Source organism: Talpa occidentalis, unplaced genomic scaffold, assembly GCF_014898055.3.
Source record: "Talpa occidentalis isolate TD23 unplaced genomic scaffold, MPIMG_talOcc4v2.1 talOcc4.8, whole genome shotgun sequence".
In the NCBI taxonomy this organism is placed as follows: domain Eukaryota; kingdom Metazoa; phylum Chordata; class Mammalia; order Eulipotyphla; family Talpidae; genus Talpa; species Talpa occidentalis.
This window is the reverse complement of record NW_023605194.1, coordinates 43,495,352-43,509,801: the sequence shown is the minus strand read 5'-3', so window position 1 is coordinate 43,509,801 and position 14,450 is coordinate 43,495,352. Positions and strand designations below refer to the sequence as shown.

At 50.7% G+C, this 14,450-nt stretch overlaps 1 long non-coding RNA gene across 1 annotated transcript; it reads left to right on the top strand.

The window, feature by feature from the left end:
• Positions 1 to 620: 620 nt before the first annotated feature.
• On the top strand, positions 621 to 14,221 carry LOC129145077 (uncharacterized). Its single transcript, XR_008550124.1, has 3 exons — positions 621 to 688; positions 3,281 to 3,508; positions 14,169 to 14,221. It is a non-coding gene; the product is annotated as an uncharacterized LOC129145077 (long non-coding RNA).
• Positions 14,222 to 14,450: the final 229 nt, after the last annotated feature.

Sequence of the window (14,450 nt, the reverse complement as noted above, 5' to 3'; positions counted from 1 at the left end):
GCAATTAACCACTTTGTGCCTCAGTTTCCCCATGAGTCAAATGGGACTGCTAATAATTTCTTTCCTGTTCCCAGAGGAAGTCCTGCCTCTCCCAGGGTTTCTGGGAGGATCAAAGGGGATAATGGATGTGGACGCTCTCTGTAAATCACAGGGTGTTGTACAAATGTCAGGCATTAATACGTGTTGACTTGAACGCCCTCTCTCACAGCCCCTCTGCTCTTCAGAAGACATGGTTCTTCCAAAAAACCAATCCCCTGGGATCAAAACTGGCATTTCCTAATCCCCTCCAAGCACAGAGGCAATTTGATGTCCACAAAAGACTTCTTAGGAGAATTCGATGACCTGATTAAAAAGAAAGTTGTGGGGGCAGGTGTCTATCTCATAAAAAACATCGCCAAGGCCCCATCTTCAGTAAGGCTGTGCAACAGGGAATTTCTTCCCTCAGAAAAATATGTTAGGATTACTAAATAACAGAAAGACTGAAAAATATAGATTAACATAAACATAAAAGTTAAAATATCCTTTACTCCCACTACTCAAAGAGAATTGTTCTGAGGGAAGATTCTGAGCTATTACGATGCAATATAGAAAGTCCTAGATCACATTCCCCTCCACATACCCCCACCCCCAACCCTGTCCCATGCAGAGTTCCTGACTGAAAAAGCAAAGTCTGAGGAACGGTGGTCAGGTGGGACTTCACATGCTACTCCATTTATAAATTTACTAATAAATATGGGACTATGTAAGGGTCAAGATAGAGAACCCAGGCCTGGAAGCCTTTAAGAACTTTCTGTCCCTTCCCCCTGATCCTCAAATATAAGATGGCTGCCTCTTCAGGGCAGGACCAGCCCACTTTCCACAGCCGGCAGTGATGTGGTTGAGGCAGGACAAAGAGCTCACAAAGATGCTCATGGCTTTCCAGTATGGAGACCTTGCCCTCTAGTGCAGGTGGCCCCCAAATATCCTGGGCTGGGACAATTTACTGTATAAACTCCCCTTCTATCATGGGCTATAAGGGGGTGGGAGAGAGACCAGAGAAAGGAAAAAGTGTTCCCTTGCCAGAAATAATCATGGTTAACATTTTGGGAGATAGCCACCCCTAGTCTACTTCAACTGTTGACCTGACAAAATTACTTTTCTCCATCATTGTCTTTTAAATCTTAGTTTATTTTATTTGAAGAGATAATCCCGGGACATGATAAATAATTCAAACAATACTAAAGAGGATTGATGGAAAATGAATTTCCCGCCCATCCCTTTCCTCATCTCCCCCTTTCGCCTTCAGAGGGACCTGTTGTTACCCTTTATTGATTCTTTCTGAAGATGGTTGAAAGGTGTGAACATGCGGATGCATCATTCTTCATGGCTCCTGGTGTTCCAGTGAGAAGTGGGGAGTACCCGGATCCATTTGACCAAGATTTTATCATTGGCACTAGGCATTCATTAATAACTCTTGATCAGCACTTAGATAAACATCCTTAAGGCATTTCCTTGATAAATATGAGGAGCAGGATTACTGAGTTAAAAAGTGCTCATGAAGATGTTCAAATCTTCCTCTTTAATTGCTCTTTGGAAGGATGTGCCAGTTTTCACTCGGACGCATAATGTACCATCACTCAAACCAGTGTTGGATTTAGAGAATCGTTGGCAATTTTCTAGGTGATACATTGCACCTTATTATTATTATTATTTGAATTTGTATTTGTTAGTTTATTAGTGAAGTTGATGATTTTTAAAGTTTCCTTCCAGTTTATTAAAACTATAATAATGAACCATGAATCTGCATGCACCGAATCTGTTTTCCCCAATGATCTGAGAGGGAGCTAGGACCCAACACTGCAAGTTCTCTGCCCTAGAAGGTGGACCCTTTCTTCTCAGCTCTGGGCCTGGAACATCATTCTCTGAACATTGACTCCTGCCCATACTCTCTCCATCCTGCTACAACAGTAAAATCAGCACATAGCGGGTGCCTGCTAAGAGCCAAGCATTGTACCTGAGCTCTCGTGCCAGCAGCAAGCCTGAGGGACAAGTTGCACAACCCCAATCACAGTCGAGGAGGTGCAGACCTGGCAGGGGCAGGAACTTGTTTGCAGTCACTCAGAATAGGGATTTTTACCCAAGTCTGTCATCTCTGAGGCCCCTGCTCCATGAAGGCCGAGTCACTGAGTGGGTGGCTGATTCTTGGTGCTGTGGGAGAGCTGGCTTTTATTGGGGTTCTCTAGGAGCTGCGGAGGAGGTGCTGTGGGCCTTCTGGCTACCCCAAAGGGCTCTGGGATCTTCAGTGCTCCCCCCCACTCAACCCAGGAACTCCAGGTGTGGTCCAGAGAGGGTAGAAGAGTCAGAGGGCAGAGGAAAGGGAATGCAAATGGAGGCAGAGGAGAGATGAGCCCCCTCCCTGGCTGCGCAGTCGGCAGAGCCCGCTCCCAGGATGCTGCTGCCTGGCTGGGTTCGCTCCATTAGCACAAGGTTAACTACCGCCAATGGGACAGGTCTGCTTTGGCAGGTGGGCAAGCCTCTCTGGGCGTCTGTAGGCCTCACTAGCTCCTGACCAAGCTCATTCGTTATGGTGAGACAGGTCCAATGGGACCATTTTTCAAAGGCAGACACACAGCCTCCCTGTGGGCTTCACCAAACACTCCCACGTCTACCCCAGGACTAGCACAGACGTTCTGGTCAGACTCTGGCTCCTGACCCCAAACGCAGATGGGGGGCTTCTTTGCACAGAGGTGTCCACTTCAAAGGGGTCGTAGGCCAAAGTTGAATGGCAGCCCCGAGCCCTGCCTTTGCCCCCAGTAAAGATGTCTAGTTTGAGATGTACCGCCACACCTTGAAGCAGACAACTGTAGGGGAGACCCGATTCTCTCAGTCCCGCCTCTCACTCCAGCCACGGCGTGGGCTCCTGTTCTGCACAGGTTTGACCAGCTTCCCACAGGTTCAACTTGACAGTGACTCACCTTTTTGCAGGTGTGAATAGTGTCCACTCACCATGGCATGGGCTCCTGTGTGTGCAACTGGGAAGTGTGTGTGTGTGTGTGTGTGTGTGTGTGTGTGTGTGTCTGTGTGGTTAGGGGACAATTAGCATCCATATGGTAACCCTTGGCTGTGGAGTTGGGAACTGATAGGTTAAATACTCCCCATTTCTTGTGCTTCAGAATAGCTCTGAACCAAGGCTTCTGAGATGGAGCCCCAGTTGCCAGCTGCTGTTACCCGTATGATAACACACCATGGGATTACCTCCCTCCTTCCCTATTTTGCTCACCATTTTGCACCTGCTTCCTAGGATCACCTCCCCGCTTCCCCAACTACCTTCAAGCAAGTCATTTCCTAGATTCCAGTTCCAGGGACCTCAGACTGAGCCCCAGAGTGCCTCAGAAGACTGGCGCTCAGGAAGGCACTTGGAGCTGGGGCATCATGAGTCAGACAGCGCAGGGACTCATTGCTGGCGATAGTGGCCTGATTCTCGGGACCAGCGCACACACGAAGACACACAAGGAAATCAAATGACAAGGTGACCCAAATTCCTCCTGCACCCACAAATGTATCACCCCCAATTCAGACTTATGGTGATATATGGAATTCCCTAAGGCCAACTGATCACAGAAAAATTAGCATCAGTGGATCAGCATGGTGACCCCTGGAGTAGGTCACTGCCCATCTCACCAAATCTACCTTAGTTGCAGCCCTAGCCTAGGCCAGACTCTTTTCATCCAATATGAACCTCTCCCCCTGCCCCCTCTACGCCTGTTCTGGACCCAATTGCTTAACTAGTGCCAGTCATCTCCTCGTGGGGGGTGAAGGCCATTATCCAGGACATCCTTGGAGAGCTCGGGCTGCATCCACCCATTGGAGAAGCAGGAGCTGTGATCTGCCCCCAGTCCACTGGTTCCAAAGCCGTGGCTGTCTCCTGCTCGACGGGGTGTCTTCTCTCCCAGGTCCCTGCTGCACGGTGCGGGGAACATCAGCACATACTGGAAGGAAGGGGCCTGGCCAGCCACTGGTCCTGCCTCTGTTCCGCATCTCCTTGAGCTGGAAAGACAAAGAGGAGGCGAGCTGGGCAGTGAGTATAGGAGGCAGGGAGGCCTCAAGGCAGGCTCCAGCCCTGCAGGCTGACCCTCCGCAGGCCTGCGAGGTGGCTGTCCTGCTTCCCCAGCCAGGTGTCTGACCTAGGGGAGGGCAGCCTTGCCCCTTCCATAGCAGCCCTGAACTGGGCACCTGTCCCAGCCACACATATTTCCTTGCAATCACATTCACTTCTCAAAACCCCAGCTGGTCCCCGCCCTGCTTGGAAAGGGTCTCTCTCCATCCAGAGGAAAATGTGAAGCCACAAGGGGAGGGGGTAGCATCCTCTCTCCTCCACAAATGAAGAAGTCAGGGTCTTCTGCACCAATCCCTGTCCACACCTGCCCACTGGATTTGGCTGTCCTCTCCCATGGGGTGGACAGGCAAAGGAAGGCAGGGGACCCACATCTGGCCTTTGGCCACACTCTGCTGTTTATCTGAGGCCCTGCCACTCTCTCTTGGAGGCCACACTTCATCTGCTCACACATTGAGGAGGGAGTTGGGGGCAGGCAGGGCAAGGGAATGTTCCTTCAGGAAACCATTTTTTATGTAAATGGAGAAACCAAGGCCCTGCACATGCAGGCAATGAGGCCACAGAGATAGATGAAGAAAGAGCACTACCCAGGAGTCAGACCGAAGGTGAAATCCTGGACTCTGAAAACAATTGTTTCTTCCACACTGGAGGCCTGAGCCTAGGAGCTGAGGAATGGGGTGAGGAGAGAGGAAAAAGTTGACTGGAGATGAGACTGGGGCGCTGGGCCTCCATGGGAAGGCAGAGTTCCCCAAGTGACTGGGCCTCGGGAAGGGATCCCAGAGCCAGGGCAAGGAAGGGTAGGTGAGGCAGGGACAGGCCCCTCCTGAGTCCTCTTGGTGTCACTGAGACTCTCCTGGCCAGAGTCTGGGCCACGTGCCGGGGTAGGACTGGTCCTCAGCCTCGCGATTCCTGCTCACTAAATAAACACCTGCACCTGCACTCATTACTCACCTTCCCTGCCGAGCACATCACTCCTGGCTCCCCATCCTTCTTCACCTTGCTGCAGTGAGCGCCACCGTGCAGTTCTTTTGTCCTTCTTGGTAGTTCAGTGGCCCAGTGCAGCCAGGTCAGAACTGGAGTTAGGACTGGACTCATCATTGTTGCCCAAGTCCAGGGCCTGCCTGTGAGTTATTCTCACCACCCCACCTCCCTCCATAGGGCCCCCCACCCCCATCTTTGGGAGCCAAAGTACCAACGTAGGGGGATGTTGCAAAGAAAGTCCCATTAATCATTTATTATGCAGAGACACTGCCTTAGGCACTGGGGATCTCTCCAAAATGTCCTTGGGTGTGTCCGATTTCTGGGGAGCACATACATTAAGGGAGAAGTAGGAGTGCAAGAGAGATGGGCTTCAGGGTCCACAAAGGAGGATCTGGTCTAGGGGGCTCAAGAAATCTTCCTGCAGACAAGGCACATGGTGGATCCTGTAAGGATGAGGCTAAAATACTGCTGGGGAGTGCTGAGACCTTTGTTTCAGAAGCCGGTGGTCTTGGGCAAGCTGCTTCTCCCCTCTGGCTCTTAGTCCTGTGAAACCTTGAAGCAGTGCATGGGCTGAAGGCAAATGCTGACACCCTGGCTTGAACTCCTGGGTCACAGTTGCCTCTGTGGGAGTGGAGGGTGTTGCAACAGGCTGTGAGGGAGCCCCCTTAGGACGAGGCTGCAGGTGGTGGGAGGGGGAGATGTAGGCAATGCTCTGAGGGACATGTACCCCTCACCCCCTCCCCAGGCTCTGATTTCCTGCTCTTTGAAGAAACACTGAGACACCAGGAGACCTGGGCGCCAGCCCTCTACCTACTCTGTTCTGCTCCCCTAGACAAAGCAGAGCATTGCTTCTCAAGTGGGAGGCCTGTGGGGTTTGCTGCCTCATCATCCATCTCACACGTGCAGAAACAGAGGGTCAGAGAGGCTCAGACCCTACCTGAGGCCACACAGCTTGGGCAGGGCCAGAACTGAGCTGTGGACATTAGCCAGCTGACAGCAAGTCAGTTCTATCTCCTGCTCGGCTCAGGCAGCAGGTTGAGGGAACCAGAGGAAAGTGGCCCCTCCTGTAGGAGATAGTCACGCTCCTCATCCCAACAAAGGGAGGATGGCCCTCTGTTCCCTCAAAGTCCTGGTTCTTTAAGAAATTATATGATTCTACCCGGGATCCTAAGCTTTTTGGAGCTGGCTGTTCCCAAGCCTTAGCCAGGCTGCAGCTGGAAGTCTGTTATTATTCATTGACTCTCTCCAGGGCAGCTGGGAAGCCGCCTTTTAATTGTCTTGTCTCTGTCCATCCTTTTATAGAGAAAGAGACTAAGAGGCAAGAACAATCATTATAGATCAGCGCCTTGGAAAGGAAGCTCCTCAGCCAGGGTCTTCCACCCCGTGGAGGGAGGAGTCCTGGTTGGGGGAGAAGCAGGCTCAATTCTTCCACACCCAAGATCCACATGCCAGACTTGTTGCCACAAGCCCCAGAAGGAAGATTGCACTTGGCATTTGGTTCCGCGTGGTCATGAACTAGGGATAGATTTTATCTGGGAATGACTAGAGAGTGTGTGTGGGGTGGAGGTCAGAAGATACTAATATGTGGACCCCAGATCTCATTCTCTGCTTTTCACCGCCAGGGAGAGTACAGGGAACATAACCCTGGGATTCAGAGATCATCATGTCATCTATCCATCGACTTACCCATCCACGCACCCATTCAACAATCCATCCATTCAGTTCATCTGTCCATCCAGCCAGCCAACCAACCAACTGTCCATCCATTAGTCCGCCATCTATTTACCTACCATCCATCCATCCAACTATTATCCGTCCATTCATCCATTATCCATCCATCCTCCAGTAAGCTCGGGAAAAACTGGCATATCATACTTTTCAAAGCAACTTCCTTTTTCTTATCTCATCAGATTTTTACAACTGTTTGTTTCCATTTGACAAATGGGGAACTGAGGCAGGAGGGGGACAGGACTTTCTCAAGGGCAGACAGGGCAGAGCAGTTTCCTGGATGGAGGCATAGTGTGAAGCCTTCAGTGGAATCTTGAACAAAGGCCTGAGCTTAGGTTGCAAGTGGGGACTGAAACCCAATCTGTGCCCTGCTGACCAAGTGGTAAGGAGCTGGGTGTACTTGGAGGATGGGGCTCCTTTATTTTTACACAAATTCTCATCATCTTGGCAAATTTCTCAGCTGAGGATTCTTTTTGAATTCTCATGAAGAAGCTGTGTGGGCTGTTGGCAGCCCTGAGCTGGCTGATCCTCAACTGGAGGAGCTCCCTGGGGAGGAAGGGGCAGGAGACTGGGTCTGAGGAGAGGCTGCTCTGCTCCCAGTGCTCAGGAAGGGGGTCTACACCCCATGGCAGCACAGCTCAGCCAGTCCAGAGGGGGAAAGACTTGTCCCTCCTTTAATCCAGCCACTGACCTCATGCCTAATGGGATGTTTATACTGGGGCCCTTAGTTGGACACTCCTTATGCTCATATGCTTTTTGGGGATTGCCAGCTGCTCAGATTACTCTGGCTGGCATTTTTATATTTTGGTGCTTGTGTTTTGATTTGGTTTGTAATCAACTTTTTGGAAGTAAAATTTATGTACAATAAAATATACCCATTCAAATGAAGAATTTCATAAGTTTTGAAAATGTATATACGTATATAACCACAGTCGCAATATAGAACATTTCTATTACCCCAGAAATTCATTTCCTGCATTTTGCAATTAGTTTCCCTTACCCAACTTGGCCCCCCCAAAAAATCTCTGTTCTGCATTCCATCAAAGGTGACTAGATTTCCCTTTTCTATAAATTAAATCATACCATATGTATTCTTGTGTCTGGAGTCTTTCCTTTAGCACAGTATTGACTCTAGGCTACGTGATTCCACATGTCTACATGAAGCAAGTTTGGCTATTCCACTGCATGGCTTGGCTGCAATGCATTGATCCCTCTACCTGTCGATAGAAACTTGGGTTGATTTTAGGCCTTAGACATTATTAACTGTGTATTTGTGTACAAAACTTTGTGTGAACATAGGCTTTCATTTTCTCAGGTTCACACCTAGGAGTAGAATTGCTGGGTCAAGGATAGTTGTAAGTTTTGATTTATAAGAAAGTGTCCCACCTTTTGTGATGTGGGTGTAGCATTTTATTTTCGTCAGCAAAGTGTGAGCATTCCACTTGGCCCACATCCCTGGCCACACAAAAGGGATCATCAGCCTTTTCCACTGGACCACTCTAGTGTATGTATGATGATGTCCTGTGGTTTTCATTTGGGGCCTTATTTAGGTGACTCACCCTTTGCCTCACTTACACCTCCTTCTTGACCATGAGATCTTCTAGAATATTGATCCACCCTTTGCTGTCCCCTAAGACCTGCCCAGCAGACAGGGCTACAATGTAGGTATTGAGTCAGTGTTCAGTAAACATAGCCAGGGGCACAGCTAGAATTTTCTGCAAATAGACATCACCTTTCCAAGTCCCAGTCTCCTCATTTGGGAAGTGAGCACCTTTCTTCCTTGCCTGGTTCACAGGACAGTTTTGAACTACGATTTCAATGAGCTGAAAGAAGCACCATCACTCTGGGGCCAGGCAACACGAGCACTGGCGGGGGGCTTATGCATGTTAGCACCTCACATTATCTTCTTATCACATCCACTGTGCAAATGTGGAAACTGTGGCTCAAGTGTGGAACCTGAGGCAGAAAAGCACCAGGTCTGCATGATTTGAAAGCCCATTGCTTATAGCTGTAATAGGAACTACCGGGTGTAGTCACCCAGGACCAGGACAGGGGTTTATTGTCGTCCCAGTCAGCAGACAGAACCCTGCTGCGTGTGCACACGCCCAGTTCCTTCCACCCCTCCCGGCAGCTCTTCCGGCACTTCTGGTCCCTGGGGCTCCACGCCACGTCTGTCGTTCCATTATCCTAAGCGGCCTCCCCAGATCCCATTACTTCTCTGCTGTTATTATTTATTCATCGATGGAGCCCTCAGCCTGTGGATGGGCACTTACCTTGATGTCCCTGACAGCAGGTCAGGAGCCCCACTCAGGGCGTATTAATCACCAGCCGCGCCAGTGGGGAGACTGCATCCCCTGAGAGAGGAGATCACTTTGCTGAGACAGAGGGCTTGTCGGCATGTCCATTTTCCCCTAGAGGAATCTGCCCCTGGCGTTTTAGAGCTGCGCAGACTTTACAGAGCATTTGTGCAGGCAGGGAAACTGAGGATCGGTGTGGGGAGGGGACCCCTCACCTCACTGAAGTGCTGTCTAGGACTCTCTCCATATACAAATGCAGGATGATAATAACTCCGTTTGCAGAAAAAGGGCTTTACAGTTTGTATCTATTCTCCTATTTGATGTTCATAACAACCTCTCAAGACCAATAAGGGCTTTTGATTAATAAATGACAGATAGATAAATAGATAGATAGATAGATAGATAGATAGATAGATAGATAGATAGATGTAGATAGACAGATAGATATGATATATGAGTAGGTAGGAAGGTGGGGGAAAAAGAGAGAGAGAAAGAGACTCATAGAAGAAACTAGTGAATGTCGGGGTGTTAATAAATCACTAAGGTGGCTTACCGGGAAATGTGGCATTCGTATCTTGCTTCTCTCCTTTCATCCCTTGTGACAAAGACTTTTCTGGTTGGCTAGGACAGAATGTCCTTAGGGGCTGGACTTCCTGGCCCTGAGAGGGCCTTGCCCCGTGCTGGGCCCTTGGTCTGTCACCTCCAGGTTCTCAGGAGCAGAGCCTGGCTTGTGGGCTGCTGGCTGAGTAGCTGGTTGACACACTGGTGTGGAGGCTGGAATTGGAGATGACCTTGCCTTTCACCAGGACATGAACATAGATAGCACTTGCCACTGAAGACAGCTGCCTCAGAGTTTGTGGCGTGTCAGGGTGGTTAAATAGGAGCCCCACCAATGTCTGGGAGCTCCTGGGAGCTCCTGGAAGCTCCTCAGGCTTTCAGAAGAAGTCTCCCTGGGCCCTTACTTGTAGGAATTCTGCCCCACTTGAGCCCCTCTAGATCTTATTGACAGTCTGATGACTTAGCAGATGGAGATCACCTCCAATCAGGCCCTAATTCTGCTCTAAAGCCCTCCATGGCTCCTTATTGCCCTCTATGAAAGGAGTAGATGGAGCTTGGAGCTTGAGACCACCTTCCACCACTGCCTTTCATAAAGGGAAGGAAATCTGGTATTGAAGAGCACCTAGAATGCTCTTTGTAGAGTATTTTTTTAAATACCCATTTTGTAGGAGGTAAAACTGAGGCTCAGCGAGGATATGTAACTGACCCCAGGCCACACTTCTAGGAAGTGAGAGCCAGGAATCACACCCAGGTCCTTGTGTCCAGACTCCAAGCCCTTAACCCAACTGAAGGAAAGTGTGCGAGAGATGGCACAGTTGTCTTGGGGGAAGCACTTAAGGAGGACAGGATGGATGTTATGAGGAGGCAGACCTCAGCTCAAGACATTCCATACTGGCTGTTGCTGGAGAAGTGAAATGAGCTCCCCATCATGGGAGTTATGCAAAGGGATGCCTGTTGCCCATCTGCTAGCATGTCGTGGAGAGCCTCTGGCTTGACATCAGTAGACAGATCATTTAAACCCACTGGAGGGTAGATTGTGTGGCCTTCACTAAGAAGTGGTCCAGCTGGACACTATCTGCTAGACTCACCCACCCACCACTGGGCCAGAGTTCCCACCACCCGCCTGTTTGTGCCTTCCTCTGGCCTTGTTGCCAGGCAGAGCTGGCAACAAATAGCCAGTGCATGCCAGAGCTCCCTCATCACACCTGGGGAGGGAGACTGGACACAGTACCCTCCCACTCTGGCCACTGGCATTTCTCCCTGCACCCCAAAAGCAGCCAGCACTCAGCCACCACTCAGTAATTATCACTGAGCAGTCGGCGGAATAATCCACATAGACTGGACCTTGGGGGACACAATCCAGATTCAAGGAGCTTTCTCCAGCTAGGAGGGGAGCAGAAAAGAAGAGACTGGTGCCTGGATACCAGTCACTCTGCTTTGAAGTCAGTTCACAGCCCTGAGATGAACCACAACAGCAGCAGGTGGTACCCACAGAGCACTTGTCATGTGCTACAGATCATCTCACACGCACCATGCAATGGCCCTGGGACGTGGATGCTATTATTGGTCCCATTTTACAGACAGGAAAGCAAATGCTGTCACCTTCCCAAATCAGTTCCTAAGTGGTGGAGCTAGGACCCACTACCAGGCATTAGGAGTCCGGAACCTGACTCGTAGGCACCAGGAGGCAGGCAAAGCGAGTCGGCTGTGGGGTGGAGGAGAGGGTTATGGGAGCAGGAGACAGAAGCAAGGTTGCCAGAGCCCAAGAAGCTCAAGCCTCTGTGGGGCCAGGGCTCGAGGTCTTCTAGAGGAAGTAGGCCTGAGCAGGTTTCCAGAATATTCAGAGGCACAGTGCAGGCCTTAAAACTAACATTCACTCTGGAGCCAGAAAGAGTAATATTCATCCTTGCTGCTTACTTGCTGTATGAGCTTGGGCAAATCACTTCACCCCTCTGAACCTTAGGTACATTTTCAGAAAAATGGGGCCAATAATGCCCAACACCTGGTGCTCTGAGGATCTAGTGAGACTGACCACTTCATGGCCACAGGAGAAACAGGGATGGTGTGGCTCCCATTCCAGGCTGTGGTCCCCACCCAAGGGGCTTCTTCTGGGTGGGGAAGGTGGAGCCATTTTCAGGGCCTGAGCCTGAGCTGTACTCTGGCTATGCCTGGAGCACAGGGTAGGGAGCAATGGTGCATTTGGATTATTTTTACTGGAGAGAGTTATTTTCTGCTAATCTAGGTCAGCCCAGCCAGGGGGCAGCATGAGCTGTCTTTCAGTCCAACTGCATAAAGCAGATGGCCTGGCCCACTGTGGGACTGAGAACAGAGAGCCAGCATGGCCTTGGAACTGTACAGGGGCTGTCTTAAACTTTTGCACCCTGGTTTCTCATTGCCCCCAGATGGGAGGTCCAGACAGCTCTGAGGTGGTGGTCCTGAAGCTAAGAACAGAGTCACTGGGACTCCTGACTCCTTGAGGACACAACCCAGGCACTCTGACACAGGCTTGCTGTGTGACTTTAATGAGTCTTTCCCCCTTTCTGGGCCTTTGGTGTTTATTGTTGGCCTGGTGAAACCTGAGAAGTGTAAGGAGTGATGGAGATGTGCACACAGTAGGCCCTCAGGAACTCGGCCAGCGAGGGAGCTGGTGCAGCTTGAGGTGAGGCTTATGGGTGGCCATTTCCTTGGTCTCAGCTATGGGCAGTAGGGTAGGAACTCAAGCGATTGTCAAAATCTCTGGGAGAGCCTAGCCCTAGCTCATCCTGACTCAAGGCCTCCAGTAGTCCAGGCCTGACCTTCTTTCCTGGCCTTCCTGGATCACCACTCATGTTGTTGAGTATCGATGGTTCTTTCCTCACTCATCCTTGGACGATGTGGCTAGGAGTCCCTATGGTCACTCCAGCCCACGACGGCCTGGCCTTGTTTGCATCTGCCATTGTCTTTTGAATGATCTCTCTGTCTCATTCTGTTGTCCCCAATGGGAGTTTGAGCTCCTTGGGGCAAGAGCGGAGCAGAGACTGGGTGTCCCAAGGTGTGGTCCTGGTCCCAATCCTTCCCCCCAGCAGCTGTATGATACTGAGCGAGTCCCCTGGGCCCCCAAGTGCTCTGGCCCTCTCTGGCTACAGAGGGCAGTGAGCTGCTCGCGGTCACCAGGAGGCCAGTCGCTGCAGAGAGGACAGGCAGCCCTGCCTGTTCAGCAGTGCCTCTGCGCTGTGGCCCCGGGGACTTCCCCCCACCAGGGAGCCTGGCAGATGGGAGATGAGTGGGGGCAGGGGGACACAGCATCAGGCCCCCTGGGTTTGCCAGGTAATTATGCATTAGGAGCTAATATTAATAAAGGCTCTAGGAAGGGGGTTTTAATTCCAGATCTCACCACCAGATTATTGCACATGAGGGAAATATCAGGCCCCCAAACTCTCTCTATCCCTCGCCCTCCGTCTCTAAGCAAGCTGCTGTTTTTATTAATTCTGACTGGATTTTTCCAGGCTGGGCAAGGAGGGAGGATGGGAAGGCATGGGGGGGAGAAGGTACGGGGAGAGGTGGAACAAGGCAATTCAGAACAGACTTTGGAAAACATGGACGCACACGGAGCCGGTGCCTTCCACCGCTCACCACTCTTTTCCCACCCCACACCCGCCCAGCCCAGAGTGAGTGTCCCTGGGGGTGCAGGCCCCAGCTCCACCTGCACCTGCAGAAGGGGGCACCTCACCCCCACTTCTCTTCCTCCACTCTCAGCTTCCTCCTTTCTCATCCCTTCCTCTCCTAAGACTCACAGTCTGAGCTTCCTGCACACCCGACTCCCAACCCATGGCTCTGACTACGGGAGGTACCTAAGAGTGACACTGCGATTCAACCTCTAGGAATTTTCCCCCCAAACAAACAAAGTAAAAGGAATGTTGGAAAAATCTAAATGTCTATCAAGAAAGGTTTGTTTCATTTTAGTACAACAGAACCCTGGACCACGCTGTATGTAACGAACTCAAATAATCTGCAAGGTATGTCATTGAGGGGAACAAAGCAAGATACAGACCAGCATGCACAGAGTGCATGTACCCTCTGTGTACAAATACACACACACACACACACACACATACACATTCTTCTATATGCACCTCATGACCTAATTCTGCATAAGTTTGTTGTAGATGATGGAGGACAAGAATAGAAAGACTGGAAAGGAGGTGTCCAAGACCAGACCCTGACTCACACAAGGAGGTGGGGGTGGAGGGGAATAACATGACATTAACCCAGCTGTAGAGGTCGTGACCCTTAGGCACCAGTGCCTTATCACAAGACATGGAGATTGGGCCCACCCCGGAATCTCTGATCCCTTTCTAGTTTTGCCTGTTACCCAACATCAGCAACGAGCAGGCCACCCCACGGAAGAGTGACCCCTCCCAAAGAGAAAAGACCTATATCAATGCAGTCTCCACATATGCTCGGAGCAGCGCTCCCACTGCCCTCCTGTGACTATGCAGGTGCCTCGTCTCACCAACTCTCTCCCTCTGCAGGGCAGAAGATTTCTGGATGCCCATGATCTGTACCGTGCCAGGACTTCACTTCAATGACCTTGTTCAGTGGAGGCCGCTCTCCTCAAGGCCGCCCGCCTGTGACCATGCAGGCCTCTCTTAGTAAACCTGTCCCTTTCTCTTTCCCACATGAACTTGCTCTTTAAATATAACTAACGTCTCTGTGTCATGGCCGCGTGCCGCTGAAACAGGAGTTCTGGTGAAACATTTCCCAGAGTGAACCCAAGGACCCCGCACTCCAACAATCTCATCAGTAGAGACAAA